The following is an 18,069-nucleotide window of genomic DNA, read 5'->3' as shown; positions in this document are numbered from 1 at the left end:
AAGCTCCCCTTAGTAGTTCTTCGTCTTCAATCGTTAAACATCGTGAAGTCTAAAGCTCAACTACACATTCTATCCTAATCCGAGAATAGCTATAAGTAGACTAGAAATCAAGAATTATAGTTTTGACAACTAAACTTGACAAACAAGCTTGAGATAGAAACGCTTGCGAGTTCGACCGAGCAGTGCTCTAACATATAGACCGTCGTCCTCTTGAAGGGGTCATTGAAGAAGAAGCTTTTGTTGAAGGATAACTGGTCAAAATTGGAATCAGTGGTGGTGGCTGCATTAGAACATCCAATATGGTAATGCTTTACCTAATGCGATAAAATCAAACCATAGATGTTTAATACTTCTCTACCAATTATTGGCTCTGTGACCGATTTGTACAATTGGTCGTATTGGTCTTCTTCACAAGGGGTGAATAATGTCTCATACCTTTTCCAGCCTCTTCTTTTTAGTGAGTTGTATGCCAACCCATACACAGTAGATAAACTTGGAGGCTTCTTTGGCTTTTCAACTAACTGTCTAGCACATCTCTTCCAAAAATAATAAACACCAATATCACTAACAGGACTGTACAACACCACGTACTGGAGCAAAAATTCTCTGATCCATTGGGCCTTCTCAGTGTTGTAGTCCTAAAAATCCACATACGATATCCAAATAACATTATATTTTTTCTTAATCATGCATTGGTATCTTTACACATGAATGTTATCTCGCTCATACTTGTTCTTTTTTTGGATGGTAGTTACCTCCTTTGTATCTTACTACGATTGGAAAAAATTTAGCCACATAGTCAAATAATCTTGGTAAATCAATGTTGAAATATGTATATCGCCAAAGCTGAAATATTTAGTAAACTGATTTAAAGCCAAAGGAATATATTATCGTATTTACCTCAAGGAATCCCCCATATACCTTCAATGCTTGACGAACCTAAGCATCTGATATCGAGACAAATGTACAGTTTGGCTAATATAAAGGACCCCCAATCATAATTGGAGGCCTCTTATATATCTTGTAATGCCTCTAGCCATCCCACTTGAGCATTTGTGCTTGAATTAGGGGAAAAACATGAACCAAGTATCTGTAAAATAAATACCTTGGCAATTTGAGTATCTTTATCAGGGTCATACCGTGCCGATTCAGGATCATTACTACCATGTAATTCGCTGAATACAAATGTATTTAAATCTAAATTAAGAATTCTACCACTTCTTAAATTCCTATGATTATTTTGTGTTGTTACCTCAAAGTACAGCGGAAGTTCATCTTGTTAGAGCATTGCTCGGTCGAACTCACTGTGTTGCTATCTCAAGATTGTTTTAAAATTTAGTTGTAAAAACTATATCTTGATCGCTAGTTTACATTTAGTCAAGTCTCGGGTTAGGATAGAAGTGTGTAGTTGAGTATCGGATATCACTACGTTCTACTGTTTGAAGGCGAAGATAAACAGTGTCCGTGGAGAACTTATTCAACAAAAGGCAAGTAAATACTGAACCACCTATTTTTAAAATTTTTACCTTTCTATCTATGAGACATTGTCGCATGACTAAATTAGACAGTACATGCATAACAGACATTTCGAGTCAAGTTTATCTTGAATATTGTTCTCGAAATATGATAAGCTTAAGAACATCTGTTCATACTTGGTAAAAATTTGTTAAGAAATTTTTATTCTTTATGACCTAATTGTGATTCAAGATTCAATCATTTGAAAATAGCATGGAACAGTGATATGTGTCATTGATGTTATTCGGGAATGTTTCAATCGATTATTCGAGAGATATAGAACTACTATAAATCTGGATACAGGATAATATGCATACCAGTTCACATACTGGGAGAACTGTTATAGGTCCGGGGCCACAGTACACGTACCTCAGTACACGTACCGGGATAGTTATATGTAGTTCACCAACGACTTTTTGGTACATATAAAAAGACTTGTGACTCGTAAACCAGGAAGGCGCATACCTAGTATGCAAACCGGAAAAGATATGTTGGTTTCTAAACCGAAAAGGTAAGTATATATACACAGTATGAAAACCATAAAAGATCTGTGAATTCCTGAACCCATTTTTGTCTTAAGGGTATACATACCCGATACACATACCATGACAAAAAATACTCACGAACAGGTACAGTACACGTACTTACCCTGTCAAATATTTTTGGATGCATCATAATTATTTCTATGAGATAATCGGCATTTGAAAAACTCTCTAAATAAACTATCTAGACATGTTTGATCACATTTGTGACTCAAGATTAAAATCTAAAAGTGTTGTATGAAAATGGTTAAGCTTATAGTTCGATTGGATAGTTTGGGTTACCTTTCAAGAACAAGTCATTGTACACAGTTCGGTTATGGTTAATACTAACCAGAGTGTATATTCTGCTATGTTAATTTCAAGTCAAGTTTTTCATCTAACGGTGATTATTGATTGTTTGATTCCAAAGCTACCTTTGCTTAAATCTAAAGCAACCTTGATCTTGAAAGTCTATATAAGGAGAACCTCAAACAACTGGTATCTTTGGATCTCTGATACTATTTTTATGTGTCCTAGTTGTAAACTAGAGTCGTCCTCTCCTTTAAGCCTTTTTAAGTTTAGCGACTAAAAAGACTTCACCTAGGGATTATTGAATACAGGTCCAACTATCTTTATTTTGATAGTTCGTGTCCTGATCTTGGTTTGATGGTCGAGCCTTGATCCGAAAAACAAGATAGATAGAAATCACAAAGTTTCTTCATCTCGGACTTTGTGATTCCATGAGTTTATACTTGTTAGGTGAATAACAATCTAGGCTGCTATTCGGGAGTCATAAGATCGGATTTTGAGGTTTGTTGGACTTTGTCTAGCAATCGATTTCGTACCTCACCTTGATCTTTAATCAGAACGGAAATCACATATAGGATTATCTATGGGAGGCAGATCGGTGTGAAGTCCTCAATTGAGTTGAAGCAACTCTTAGGCTGTAAAGGAAGGAAACTAAGGGAATCAATTGTGCGGAGTCCTGCTGGGATTCAAGAGGCGTAAGGAGCGTGACTGTAACTGAATCGTTGTGACGGCATATTCAGTCTCACCTACATATATTCCATTACGAAGTTTTGATAGTAGGGTAGAGTCTGTAGCGTCTTAATACAGATTGGTGTTCAAATATGGACTAGGTCCGGGGTATTTCTGCATTTGCGGTTCAAAACAAGTTCATGTTCAAGAAGCATTAACCAAACCCTCCTCAATCTGAATTTCTTTAATTTCAATATGAATTCTTTTCCGCATTATATTGTTTATCTTTATAATTGAAATATCACAGGTTGTACATTAAAATCAATTCAAGCAGATAAGTCCATCGCAATTGATTGGATACGACTTGATTGATTCTTGGATGTTGATCTTTGGAATCGTCCAAGTACTCTCACGGTATAATCAGGTTCACGGACTAGTCTCTGTTTACATTTTGATTGTGAGAGAAAGAGATATAAAATCTTCATGTTATTCCAATTGAGATCCATTAAGTTAAACTCTCAGAATTATATTTGAGTTTAATCCATACAGGTTGCCTAAGAAAAAGTTGGTGGTGCATTTTGGTATCCCCGCGTTTTCACATCTTTATATCGGTTTTCTGCCAACCAACCTTCTTGGTCAAAATAAAACATCATCTCCCACCCGAGAAGGTATCCCAAGTAGGAAATACAAATGTAGTTGAGTTATGCTTGTACAAAAATCAAAATTGTTAATCTCATATAATCTTCGTATTAATTGCATAAATACTATAAATTAAATATATGTTATACCTATTTCGAAGTCATGAAAATGAAGCTTGTGTGTAGTATACCACCAACGTTCCATCAACATACCCACCAATTTGGGTGAATTTTTCTTCGTATGTATATAGTACAAAGTAATCCAAGGAAATTTATCGTCAATAGTTTTAGCACAAGTGGGAAGTTTTGCATAAACTCTATTAACTTCATACCAACCAACTCTTGCTTTTTGATGAGAACTATCCCACACTGTATTTGTAAACATATGACCTTGACTTGATGCTAATTCTCGACCCGAAAGTAGAGTGGCAGGGTTCTGTTCATTCGAACCTTCTTGTCTCCTCGTTAGAGTTTGACTATATTTGTTTCTATGTGGTTTTCTATTTCTTGTTCGACTAATATCTTGAGATCATGACATTGTAGTTAAATGAACGTTCAATTTATAGAAAAAAATGTAGAGAAAATTAAATTTGTTGTTAGTAGAGAATATTGAATTTATGTTGAAAGTATGCGCAAACAGAATTGGATGAAACCCAAAACTGTGTGGGACTTTGATCAAGGTCCCCACCCTAAAACCCACCTCGTACTTTTCGTACCTAAGAGTTTAGACTTTAATATAAGAATTTATTTAATGTTTTAGTGTTCATTAAGGATTTCCATACATATTTATTATTTTAAATCTATATATCGATTAGAGATTATCGATCTTTAATCAATCATACACTGATAAAAAGAAATCTTGGTTGCGTAATAATTGTATTAAGATTTAGTTGTATAAAAAAGTTTCATTACTTAGAGGGGCTATTCTTTAAGTTATTATTATATATTTTTGATCGCCGTTGTTCATTCATCACTTCTACTCCTTTGTACTAATCGGCAATGAATGGAGTGGCCCTCATGCTTATACAGGAAAGTAAGTCATGCTTGGGTAGTGAGCAATGTGGGACTAAGATTTTCCTTAGTCTTCACTTTGTCTCATCGATATCAAGCAATCAACTTCATAATGACACCAGCAGAATTACAAACCATGAGACATAGCCAGTATTGTTTAAAATCTGACCTAAAACCCCGACAAAGTAAAATTAGTAATCTTGGTTAAATGACATATTTACAGATTCAAAATAAGTTAACCATACATCTGAGTCCGTAACATGCATAGTCACATATAATTTTGTAATTACCACCTCAAGCCACTGAGGCTGCATCTTCTCGGCTTTATGTACAACTCTGTATGTTCTAGTACTATTTCTCGAAATCACGTGTATTCATTGTCTCTGTTGACAAGCCATGCTCCCATGGCTTCAAAATTTTAAATTCCCTAGCTTCCTATAAGAGTAATTACGTATTCACATCACCACAGTCATTATCTACTGAAAATCCAGCTATTCTAAACATTACCAATTTGTCAGCTGCTTTCTCTTCCATGCTACCCCCTGCCAATCCGTTCATCCATTGGTCCAAGACGTGTCAGTGTAATCAAAGTTTGAAGCAGGTAAATTTTGCAACCAAAGACTATGGTGAACAAATGTCAGCTCACTCAACCATTTTTGCTCTAAACAGTTCCTTTCCTTCTCCATATGTAGTTCCTCAGTTAGACTCCTTTTCAAACCATATCTTAAGGCACCCGTACAGGTCTGAGACAGAATTCTTATAGCAAATTGTTGTAATTCAGGGCATTCGCCTCCATACAGGGACCACCACTTCGCTGAACGCAGAATAGCAATCACAACGCAAATGCTAATATCAATGCAGGATCTAAGGTGCGGCCAATATCTGATAATAATTAACTTACTAGATATCATAATAATAAAAAAAAAACGACAAGATGGAAACTAGAGTTAATTTTCTTCATACCTGGAGCAAGCTTTGCTCTTTGACAAACAGCATCTCCGTCGCCAAAAGCTCCACTAGCATTTCTATATTCATCGAATTGTGATGCTATCAAATCCTGTTCACGTTCATCCTCCACAATTCGCACGATGCAGCATAGCAGTCCGGCCTTAACCTTATCATCAGCATAGAAATCTTTGAAGTAAAAGAGACCCGGATTTAAATAGTAGCCTGCTGCATGGATAGGGCTATGAAGTTGGTCATCCCAAATCCCATCGATGACTGTCCAGAGAGGCTGATATTCGGTTTTCCTGCCTTTATATATCTTTTTTATTGTCTCTTTGACCTGGTCCATTGTCCTGTATATGTAACCCAACTGGGGTCTATTACTATCTTCCCCATTAATAGATGCAGAGCACGTATAAGCGGACTACTTACCTTCACAAGCATCTCGGCTTCAGCCCAGAAAGAAGGCTCCCCAGTGACCAAACCAGCCACCATCCTTCCATCAGCTGTTGAAGCCAAGGTCGAGTTCTTCCATTCCAGCGAAATAAACATCTCCCTCAAATTCTTCTTTTGAGCCTCAATTGTCTCCAATATTAAAAAAGGCATCATTGATCTTATCCTGGAGGAACTAACTATATCGAACCCACGAGTGTGTTCTTTCATGAGCTTCAAAACTGTCTCATGGCTGTAAATGAACTTAGAAATGGTCTTTGCCTTGCCCAATATTCCTCTCTCAGTGCCCAACATTCCTATGTTTTCCAACATGAGACCTATGCAGTGAGATGCACAAACAGTCCAGAATACACTCTTATATTTCTGTCATTTGTTTACCAACTGCCTCCATTGAAGCCGCAGTACTATATGTGACAATTTGAACCACATTCTCTACTCCAACCTCTTCAATAACTCCACTTAACAATGAGATCATGGAATCTACATTTCCAATGGAATCTGAGAAATCCGCTGACTTCATGAATATGGGACCCAGTGGGCTATCAACTACAAAATTAATCATATTTCGCCCTTTCTCATTGGTCCACCCATCTAGCAATATGCTGCACCCAGTGCTTCCCCAAGAGCACACAACTTCCTGCACATGATCTCGCATTGCTTTCAGTTCTCCCTCTAGGATCCACCCTTTTAGGTCATTGCAACTAGGGACCTTATATGCTGTGGATCCAACTCCAACCAAAGCATGTATCATTTTATCGAAGGTAGATGAGTTTGCAGCACTAAAATCAATTCCGTTCGCAAGAAAGAATCTGCCGATACACCTCTGGGTTTGCCTGGATGAGTCATCTTCAGCTTCTGCTTTGTTCTTCACTTTGTTTATTGTTTCAGGATTATGCGAAACCTGTAATTTCTCATCTACTTGGTCAGGTCCAGAGTGTTACACTACAAAGCTGTGTTTCATCTTCCCCAACAAAGCGCGTAGGCAGTATTTCTTCATTTGTACCTTAATGACCTCTGGGACTTCAACACAAGGTAAAACATTTCCACGTATTCCGCCTAAGTGTTGCCTAAGACGAGAATAATTACAGATCTCCTTTGCGCAATAATTGCACCTAACTCGAGTTATTCGACCTTTTTTCTTATCAAGAACTGTACCATGATCTCGAATGTCTATATACGCTTCATCAGGGGAATAGTCGTCAGAGCTGGAATCCCTCTTCCAAGAAGAACACGATTCGGAAACTTCCCTGTGTTCATCTGGCTTATTTGTTTCTGGTAACAATCTGTTCCTCATATGTACCTTAACATCCTCTGGGACTTTATTACATGGTACTACATATTCATGTAAGACTAAGTGATACTTAAGAAGAGAATAACTATTTATTTCTTTTCCACAGTAATTGCACCTGACTCGCTTTTTGACATCATCTACAAGTGTACGATGACTGTGAAAATCTACAACAGCCTCATTCTTACCTTGTTTAGAATTATTCACATGTGCTATCTTTGTTTTGGACAAACTGTTTTGCATTTGTACCTTCACATCCTCCGGGACGTTAAGACAAGGTGTTACTTCTCCACGTATTCCTCCTAAGTGTTGCTTAAGACGAGAATAACTGTATAGCTTTTTTCCACAGTAATTGCACCTAAGTGTAACTAGGCGTTTTTTCTTGTCCAAACGGTACTATGATCAAGAGCGCACAAATTCACTTCTTTCGTCGCCATTCCTTTAGATCAGAAGTCTCTTTCTGCGAAACTTATCTCTTCTGCAACAACGTAGTTCAGTAAAAAAGCAAAATCATTAGAGTTCAGTGTATAAATAAGCTCTAACATTGGCAATATCACATGATATAATTACAAATGTACTGTGGAAGTGTTATCATAACAAAAGCAGACGAAAACAATGAATGATTGCTTAAGTAAACAAATCTAGACCACCATAATCCTAAACAAGTGTATGAAGCTATGATAGTAAGGGTACTCAACAGCCATCAAGAATTGGTTTAGCAAAAAACGATACTAGTCCAAAGAAAATGAGCGTTTAATAGAAAAGAAGAGCAAAATTGTACGCTAATCCATAAAAAATGTGAACCAAAACCCACATTTATTTTGAAACGAGCCCATAGGTCCAAACAGCAATACGTAATGAAGAACTCATGTCATAGAAATCCCAATCAAAGCTTCATAAATTAACAAGAACATAATCCCAATCTGTTCCTCATATGTACCTTAACATCCTCTAGGACTTCATTACATGGTACTACATCCAACTAAGTGATTCTTAAGAAGAGAACAACTATCTATTTCTGGTCCGCAATAATTGCACCTAACTCGCCTCTTGACGCCATCTACAAGTGTACCATGATGGTGAAAATCTACAACAGTTTCATCCTAACCTTGTCTAGAATTGCTCACATGTGCTATCTTTGTTCTGGGAAAACTGCTCCACATTTGTACCTGTACATCCTTCGGGATGTTAGACAAGGTGTTACCTCTCCACGTATTCCTCCTAATTGATGCTTAAGACGAGAATAACTGTTTACCTCTTTTCCACAGTAATTGCACCTAAGTCTAACTCGGCTATTTATCTTGTTTACAAGTGTACCATGATCAAGAACGCTTACCGTCACTTCATTTGTTGCCATTCCTTTAAATCAATCTCTTTCTGCCAAACTAATCTTTTCCATTCTGCAACAAGATAGTTCAGTAAAAAAGGCGAAATCATTAGAGTTCAGCGTGTAAGCTCTATCGTTAACAATATCACATTATCAGTACAAATGTACTGGAAAAGTGGGATCATAACAAACAACTGCTTGTGTAAACGAATCTAGACCACCATAATCCTAACCAGAAAATGCCGTATGAATCTATGGTAGTGAGGGTCCTCAAAAGCCATCCAGAATTGGTTTCGCAAAAAATATTATTCTAGTCCAAAGAAATGAGCATGCCGTCGAAAAGAAGAGCAAAAATCGTACAATAATCGAACAGAAAATGTAAACCAAAACCCACATCTACAAATATTGAAATGAGCATGGACGTTTGTTCACCAAAGCACATAGGCTTAACAGCAATTCAGAAAGAAAGAACTCATGCCATGGCAATCCCAATCAAAGCTTCATTAATTAACAACCAAAGATGAAACAAGGGTTTCGAATTAGAACAACTAAAACATCCCAAATTAAAGAAAAGTCCCAAGTCAAAATTTCAATCATAACTTATGAACATAAACCCACTTTAACCAGGCAATATACATGAGGTAGCTAACTAAATAAGGCAAGAAGAAACTTTGATCATGATTTTTGAACCCAAACCCCAAAACAGTAGACATTCTCATTTTACATCCCACAAATTTTATTTCTCGACAGCCATTAAAATTACTGCGTGTTGAGAAGACCCCATGAGGGTCATTGTTGTGAGCAAAAAAACAGAAACCCATTACTCTAGATCAAACAGTAATTAGAAGAAGAAACAATGACATGTTTTACTACACCATGAAAAACAACACAAAGGGTCACTTGGAACAAACTTTGGGAACAGTGTTGATGATGCTGTAAAAATCTAATTTTGATTTTTGTTAAATAACAAATAAACAAATGGGGTTGACGTGAGGTGATGATGCTGAAACTCGAAGGTGATGATGAATGATGAAAGACCTGAAAATTAAAAATGAGAAAGGAGGACTAGAGTCTGATTTTCTCAGACTGTACGCCTGCCTGCTGTTGTCGTCTTGAGAATCTCTCTCTTTTGTCCGGGGTCTCTTTAACAATTTTACCTAGTACTCCTCCCAAATAATAAAAAAAATACTACTGGCTCCCTTTCAGGAAAAGTTTTTTTATTTTTTTTTGCTTAGGCCTCCAATTCCCAAGAACCATATGTTATGTATCTAATTATTATGTCAGCCGTTAGCTTATCTTCGGGTGTACTAATAAGCATGCAGGATGGTTACATGTGTCAATCTGTGGATGGTCGATCTTAGGGTTAGTATGAGAGGCTATTTAATCTGCAAGGAAAGACGAATCATGGATAGGGCTGCACAAGAACCGTCCCGTCCCATGGAACCGTACCGAAATTGTAGGTACCGTCCCGGTACCGTTTCGAAACCGTAGTCAGACGGAACAGGTACAAGTACCAAAAGCTGGTCCGTGCCTAGAATAGGTACAAATAACGGTTCTAGTCTATTCCCGTCCCGTAATACCGAGGATCTCTGGCCGTTGATATTAGGGTTAAATCCTAACGGCTGAGTTGGTGACAGGATAATTGCAAATGGTATCATTTATATATGACATTGGAGAACCATCCGTACACAGATGAGGAATAAAATAGAGACACCATTTATTGAGTTAATGCTGGCAAATGAATATGGACTAAGAAGTAAGAAGAACCGTATAGTGAACTTCCCCATTTTAATTAAGTTCTTCAGGGCAAGGGTCAAGTATAATGGTTATAGTCATCTGAGAGTGTGTTTGTAGTTCACTAATAATAATCCATTGTTAAAGTAGAACTGCAGAAGTCAATACCTTTGATTCCATGATTATGAACGGGCAAGAGGCTCTCGAAATAGATTGTGTTTCTTGAACAAGATGAAAAGCATGGAACTGAGGACGGAAGCCCTTTCATTTCAGTATGATTCTTATCCTTCGTAATCCAATTGTACGAATAACAACCAGTGGAAGGTATATCAGAGTTCGGGGTTAAAAATATATTGTTTGTTCCCGGAATTGGATGAACAAGATATAAACCTTTATCAGAAGTAATTGGTATCTCCGTCAGAACTTCAGTCCAAGAGCTCGTTTTGTTGTTTTTCTTTTTTTTTTTTTTACATATGAAGTATGCATATATGCTGCACGTAAAGAACCGGTCCCGTCTCGAGTTAAACAGGTACATGTACTGTCCCGTCCCGTCCCTTAATGCACGGATACAGGTACAAGTAAAAAGTACAGGTACCGGTCATAGGGAGGTACAGGTACTGAGCTAGGCAAAAATCCGTATCGTCCCGTACCTTGTGCAGCTGCAATCCAGTCAAATGGCTGAGCTAATTCAAGCTTCTCGACACAACAATGGAGATCCAGGAATTTTGAGTATGCATGGGTTTACACTAGTAGGAGGTAATAATCAATTTGTTCATAACTTTCCAGGTGAAACATCTTATGCTAGACAACAGCGAGCTCCAAAACTCGATTTTCTTAGATTTGATGGAGAGAATCCGCGTGGATGGGTACAGAAAAGCGAGAGGTATTTTCATATTCACAACAAAGAGAAAATCAGAAGGTCAATGTTGCTTCCATTTATTTAGAAGGTAAAGCCGATAAATGGTTCCTTAATTTTCAAATTGGTAAACCTTTTTTATCCTTGAGGGAGTTAGCAGATGGTATATGTGCTAGATTTGAAAATCCAGTAGATGATAATTTTATTGGGAGCTTTAACAAATTGTGTCAAGTTACTACGATGGAGGAGTATTTTGAACAATTTGAAGATCTTAAGGCTTTTATGCTGAGCAGTAACCCTCATCTAACTGAACAGTATTTTGTAATGAGCTTTATCAGTGGGTTGAAAGCTGAGATTAAAAATTTTGTGTTGATGTTTCATCCTCCTACACTTCTACAAGCTTTCTCACTGGCTAGGATGCAAGAAAAAAAATGTGTTCAACAAGCTAAATCCTCCAGGCCATTCCATCATTTACCAACAACAAGCCATATCAGGCTAGTACTCCTCAATTTCCCCCTAAGCCAATTCAAACCACTACCACAGTTTCTTTTCCCTTTACACCAAGATCTGGTAATACAACCCCAAAATCCAGTCCCCCTATACCACACATAAAGAGATTGACACAAGAGCAAATGAGAGCAAGAAGAGAGAAGGGATTGTGTTACAACTATGATGTTGTGTACACTCCGTGCCATATCTGCAAGAGGCAACAATTATTCATGGTACAGGTAGAGCAACCAGAATCTTCAGAAGAGGTAGAAGAAGAAGTTTATGAAGAAGCTGTGGAATCTCCAGTTGATCTGACATGGAGATCTCTCTACATGCTCTCACTGGCAATGTAAATGGGGACACAATTAGAATACTAGGTACCATTAAAAAACAGAAGATATCAATTTTAATTGACACAGGAAGCACACATAGTTTTATTGATCGTGCTCTGGTCAAAGCTCTAAAGTGTCAGATAGAACATATCGCTCCTATGTTGGTTACTATAGCTAATGGAGACAGAACTGCCAGTACTGGGGTATACCCTCAGCTTCAATGGAGAATGCAAGGTCGCAAGTTCTCTGAGGACTTAAGGATGCTACCTTTAGGAGGATGTGGCATGGTGATTGGTGCTGACTGGCTGAGAAATCTAGGTGATGTAATGTTTAACCTCTCTAAATTATGCATTTAATTTATTTACCAAGGGAAGAAGATTACTCTGCAAGGGACCAGAGAAGGTAACACTGAAAATGATGAGTTGCAATGCATTAAAAAATTTCTTGTCTAAAATTTTCCATGGGCTCATAGGCCAATTATTCTCAATATCACTTTCTGAAATTCTAACCACAGTCCCTGAACCCATTACAAAACTCATTCAAGAGTTTCAAGATGTATTTGAGGAGCCAAAACTGCTACCTCCCACTAGAATCTTGGATCAATCCATTCAACTACAACCAAATTCAGAACCAATCAAACTCAGGCCATATAAATGTCCTTACATAGAGAAAGGAGTTGTTGAACAATTGGTTAAGGAGATGATACACTCTGGAATACAAAACAGCCACAGTCCATTTGCCTCTCCAATATTGCTAGTCAAAAAGAAGGACAATTCATGAAGGACCAATCATGGGTAATGAATGTCAAAACTCTTAATTGCGGCTGTGTTCTCTGAACTAGACCTTCTTCTATCCTTGTATCCCTTAATTCGTCTCAATTTCTCTTCCAAATCTCTCTAATCTTCCCTAGTTCGTCTTCTGAATTCTTACTTCTTCCTCTTATCTTTTGGATTTGATACAAATTGTACTAAGAATAGTACACCATATTATGCACCCATTATGGGTATGTCAAACTAGCAAACGTCTGTGTCCGATTGTCAAATATACCACTTAGGCATACACAACAGAGTGTTTACTGAGCGATAGAATTTCCACCTCTATATGGTCATAGGATCGCTCATTGGTCTATATAGCGCCAGTGATAGTCATGTTGTCGTTCGCTGAGCAGATCATCGTTAGCAGTTCCCCATCCAACGGTTAGGATTTTTTTTTTTTTTGATAAATAAAATTTTTATTAGATTCAGGAGCAAGAAAAATCCACAAGATTACAAGCATTTAGCAGTGAAATTATTTTCTGCTTCTAAAGCATTATCAGATTTTCTGACTAATTTTGAAATGTGATCAACTACCTTATTGTCATCACGACTATTGAAAGTAAAATTACAAATAATAAATATGGATGCTAGATGTTTAATTTATTTTAAAATGTTTTTATGCTCCCAATTGAATAAGAAGAGATTCTCCCGTTATTGATTGTATGACAAGCTTAGCGTCAGCTTCTACTTGAATTTTCGGTAGTTGCTTAGACTTTGCCTACATCAAAGCTTATCGTATGGTCATGCATTATCCCATCTACGGACTTAGTGATCTATTTGCATACGTTCCACTGATTCCTTGACATGAACCTGTGTGATCACGTAATACAACATCAGTACCAAGTTAGTTAGTGTCTAAAGCGAAGGAAGAATCTACGTTAAATTTTAAGAATCCTTATAAAGATGGTATCCATCTAGAAAATTTGTTAATATTAGTGCACATGGATGAGTTCTCTGTGTCATGCATATGATATGATAATATGTTTGTTAAAGGGAGAGCAAAAATGGATCCGAGGAGAACAAAAATCGTAGTTAACTCACTAATTTGAACCGATTCAACATAATTCTCTAATTTGGACCAATAAACCCCTACTATCAACCACCACCATCGACATCAAAATGTTTCGGATCAAATCATCAAATTGTTCCGGATCAAATCATCAAACGGAGATTCTTCACTCCCAAACTCAAATTACATAACAACAACAAAAATTCATTATTTCAGGTAACATATCAACTTCGACCTTGATTTTTTTAAATTATTTTTATGAATTTATAAAAGCTTATCAAAAAGTCCAACGATTTATCTTTCTTTAACTATATGCTAAAAACCGAAGGTTGCCAAGTTAGCAAGATTGGATAATTCATGAGAACCCAAAGTAAATCTACAATTTTTAAAATCCAATAGTACTAACCTACATGTACAGGTTCATCTCCCCCATCAATTTCCTCTTCTTCTATAATCAATATAACTATAACTTTATCATCTAGGTTTTAATGATCACTTTGGCTTTTCGCTTCCGCCCCCTCGGGTCCACTGAGGTTTCAAGGATTTTGTGAATAAAAAGTTCGCAAATGGTCATAGAATCAAAAGAAAATGGAGAAGGAGCAGAAAAAGACAAACCACCCAAATGGAAAGAGTTGAGGTGCAGAGACCTGATATTGGTGCCATGGTGATGGTGTTTCCTGTTGACGGCGGTTGTGAAATTGGGTGTACATTTTGGATAGGTCATGGGTGCATATTATTAAGGGTTTGTTGGTCCAATTTAGAGGATTATATTGAATCGGTTCAAATCAGTGAGTCAATTACGATTTTTGCTCTCCTCGGATCCTCTTTTGCTCTCCCTTTAACAAAAATATATGATAAATGATAATAAATTTTATGTATAGGGTTGATAGGGTTTAGAGAAACTCCCTGAAAAACATCGTCACATCTGTCTTTCCATAGGATACAAATGCCTATCATTAGTGTACATAACCACTTCTCATCAGTATTGAATCTGTCCATAGAGAACCAACTGAGGACCCATTCTTCAACACTACTGTAATTAATCAATATTAATGTTGACACCCCTCCTGACTGGTCTGGCATGTCTGCAGTCAAAAATTAGATGTTCCTACCACAGATGTTGCATTGTGTTTCTTGATCACTATTGTATAATGTTAGTTAGCTCTAGCGATATTAAGATCTCTGATGCACTTCTAGGCAACCCCATAACCTCTTTCGTTTCATAGGATTAGTAGTGGTCCCATTAACTTGAATTTTCTTATTTCACTTTGTGAGGATATTATAAATCCTTTTAACAGTAAATTTATCATCGTTAGCAGTCATCCATAGCATGATATCTTGTTTAGACAGTTCAATTAAGATAGATTGACTCTTACAGGAAATGTCAGCATTAAAAAGTTGATTCAAGAGATTGACATTCCATTGATTAGATTCATGGATGAATAAGTCAGCAACATCTTCATAAAATCTGTAGAGGGCATTGACTTGTGTTGGAGGAGAATTCATACATGGAATCCACCTATCCTTCCATTGTTTATTTCCATGAAGTAAATTTTTTGCACCACAAGTAAGCCTTTTGTAATTCCATTCCAAGTATAAGAACAGTTTTATCTTCCAAATTTTGATGAAGGATGTTCCCATACTTGAAGTACTTTCCTCCAAAAACTTGAACCATTAGATGACTAGACTCCGTGTAAATTCTCCATGCAAGTTTAGTGAGTAGTGCTAGGTTAATCTTCTTTAGATCCCTGAATGCAAGATCTCCCATATCTTTAGGTTTTACAAACCTTGTTCCAGCCAATAAGGTTAAAGCCTCTGTTAGAGTTGTAACGCCAGAAGATTTTCCTTTCAATGGAAGTAAGTGTACTGATAAGATTATTGAGCAACTTTAAAGTACCCATTTGATAAAAAAAAAGGTACATAATTTAAAACGTGCTTAATCATTGTTGACCTCCATGCTTGAGTTAGAGAAATAGAAGACCATGCAGCATATTTATTTTCAAAACTCTCTTGAATGTAATTGAAAGATTCTTGTTTGGAATGTCCTAGAATCAATGGTGAACCAAGATATTTTTCCTTAGAATTCATAGTTTTGACTCCAAGAATTTCTGTCAGTGCTGCTGCAACTTCAGTCTTTGTGTTCTTGCTGAAATGAACTGCAGATTTAATAACTTGGCCTGATTGAAAGATGAAATTATGAAGTAATTCCAGTAAATTGTTCACTGTTGAGAGACCGGACTGAGTGAAAATCAGGCAATCATCTGCAAAAAGCAGATGGTTAATGGCTGGTGAAGATATGACCACTTTAATACCCTTGATAGTGTTTTGTTGTTATGCTGAAATTAAGAGATAGGGTGATAATGGAGTGCCATTTAGCAGATAGAGAAGTAGTGTTGATACACTAAAATATAAGATCACATAAATCATTGCAAAAACAAAAAAAAAATTGAGTATATTTATTAAGAAGTTAAATTCTAGTCTGTCAAAGGCCTTTGACATGTCTAGTTTAAGAGCCATCCATCATATTTCACTTTTATTCTTCTTCTTTTTCTTCATAGAGTATTATTTCTTGAGCAATAATGGTGTTTTCACTGATTAACCTACCAAAGACATATTCAGCTTGAAAATGAGAGATAATTTTCTCAATTAGATGCTCACTCTGTTAACAAGTATCTTGGATATGATTTTGTAAGAAGTGTTATGCAAACCAATTGGTCTGTAATCAGCTGCACAAATAGGTTTTTTCTTTTTAGGTATGAGTGAGGTGTAGGTTTTATTGATTTGTTTGAAGATGTGCTTGGTTTGAAAGAATCTGGTAACCATCCTGCATACATCTTCTCCCATTAATGTTCCACTGAATTCTTCTTGAAAACCTTCTAGTCCTGGTGTTCTCCAGTTTTCCATGCTTTTAAGAGTTGAACGAACTTCATCATATGAAGGAATTCTACTAAGGAACACATTATCATCAGAAGTGACTATTGTAGGCAAGTCTAGATACATACATTCATCTAGTTCTTGAACCACAAAGGTACTTATGGATTTGAAATGATGAGTGAGATGACTAGAAATTGCTTCTCTTATCTGCAACCAGTTGTTATCATGGTCCTTGATGGAATCAATGTTGTTTCTGATTCTCCTTCTATTTATCTTGGTGTGAAAGTACTTGTTGTTATTGTAGAAACCGCAGAAACCACCGAATGGGCGTCCATAGTGTGGTTTGACAACATTATTTCTCTCCGACCTCTATTATTATTAGCGTGTGTTATAGTCGAGGGGTGATGTCTATGTGCTCATCCATTTGTGAATGTTCATTGCACAAGCCAGACAAAGATAACTTCTTAATGGTTCGTTAGTAAGAGTTAACCCTGCAAAGAAGAGAGATGTACTGAAGTCACCACCTAACTAAGAGGAGTCAGGACTTTTTAACTAGTTTGAATTCTTTTGGGAAAATAAAATCTAATTATGACATACGTAATCATGATCTGCTATCAGAGAGTCTGGGTAAAGAGATTATAGTGTGGGATGGGAAGGTGTTAGACACCCATCAACCGCCCAATCATAAGATTGGCCTCTACTTTATGATTAAATGGGGAATGTTTATAACTTATTTTACCAAAAACTTACAATGCAGGCTTGCAATTAAGGATCTAGAATTTGTGAGTAATCGAGAATTTAGCTCTTTGTATGAGTTATGTAAAACAAAGGCTTAGTTGGAAGCTTGGTTAAGCTGTGACTGTGGATTTAAACATTAAAAGTTTTTGTCAACCCTCAATATTTTGAATGTCTAAGGATCTTTGGCCAACTCCTAATATGTTTAAAATACTTAAGAGTTTAGTTCGTCTCTAGGTTTATCATGACAATAAAGGATTAGAATTAGTTTAAATAACATAAGGATTATCTAAAGTCTAGGATGTCGGAAGACTTAATGACCGGAAATTTTAGAGCTGCTCCTTGTGTGATAGCAAAGAATTTATGGCTAACTCTAAACATGAAAGGGTGTCGCCTAATACTCTATCTCGACTACAGGCTTACATATTTAGAATTATGGGCAATTATTGATCTAAATTTGTAATTTGTTTAACACCAAATTTAATCTGTAAACTACATGGGATTTGAGGATAAATCAATGTATGATAGATTTTTACTGAATATTTTAAT

General features: G+C 36.6%; 1 long non-coding RNA gene across 1 annotated transcript; it reads right to left on the bottom strand.

The window, feature by feature from the left end:
* Window positions 1-4,908: 4,908 nt before the first annotated feature.
* LOC113362118 lies at window positions 4,909-8,739 on the bottom strand. Its single transcript, XR_003365551.1, has 4 exons — window positions 8,686-8,739; window positions 6,041-7,827; window positions 5,627-5,961; window positions 4,909-5,477 (listed from the first exon to the last, which is right to left on the bottom strand). It is a non-coding gene; the product is annotated as an uncharacterized LOC113362118 (long non-coding RNA).
* Window positions 8,740-18,069: the final 9,330 nt, after the last annotated feature.

The sequence above is a fragment of the Papaver somniferum genome, chromosome 3 (assembly GCF_003573695.1).
Source record: "Papaver somniferum cultivar HN1 chromosome 3, ASM357369v1, whole genome shotgun sequence".
Lineage (NCBI taxonomy): Eukaryota > Viridiplantae > Streptophyta > Magnoliopsida > Ranunculales > Papaveraceae > Papaver > Papaver somniferum.
This window is presented reverse-complemented; position numbering and strand designations above follow the sequence as displayed.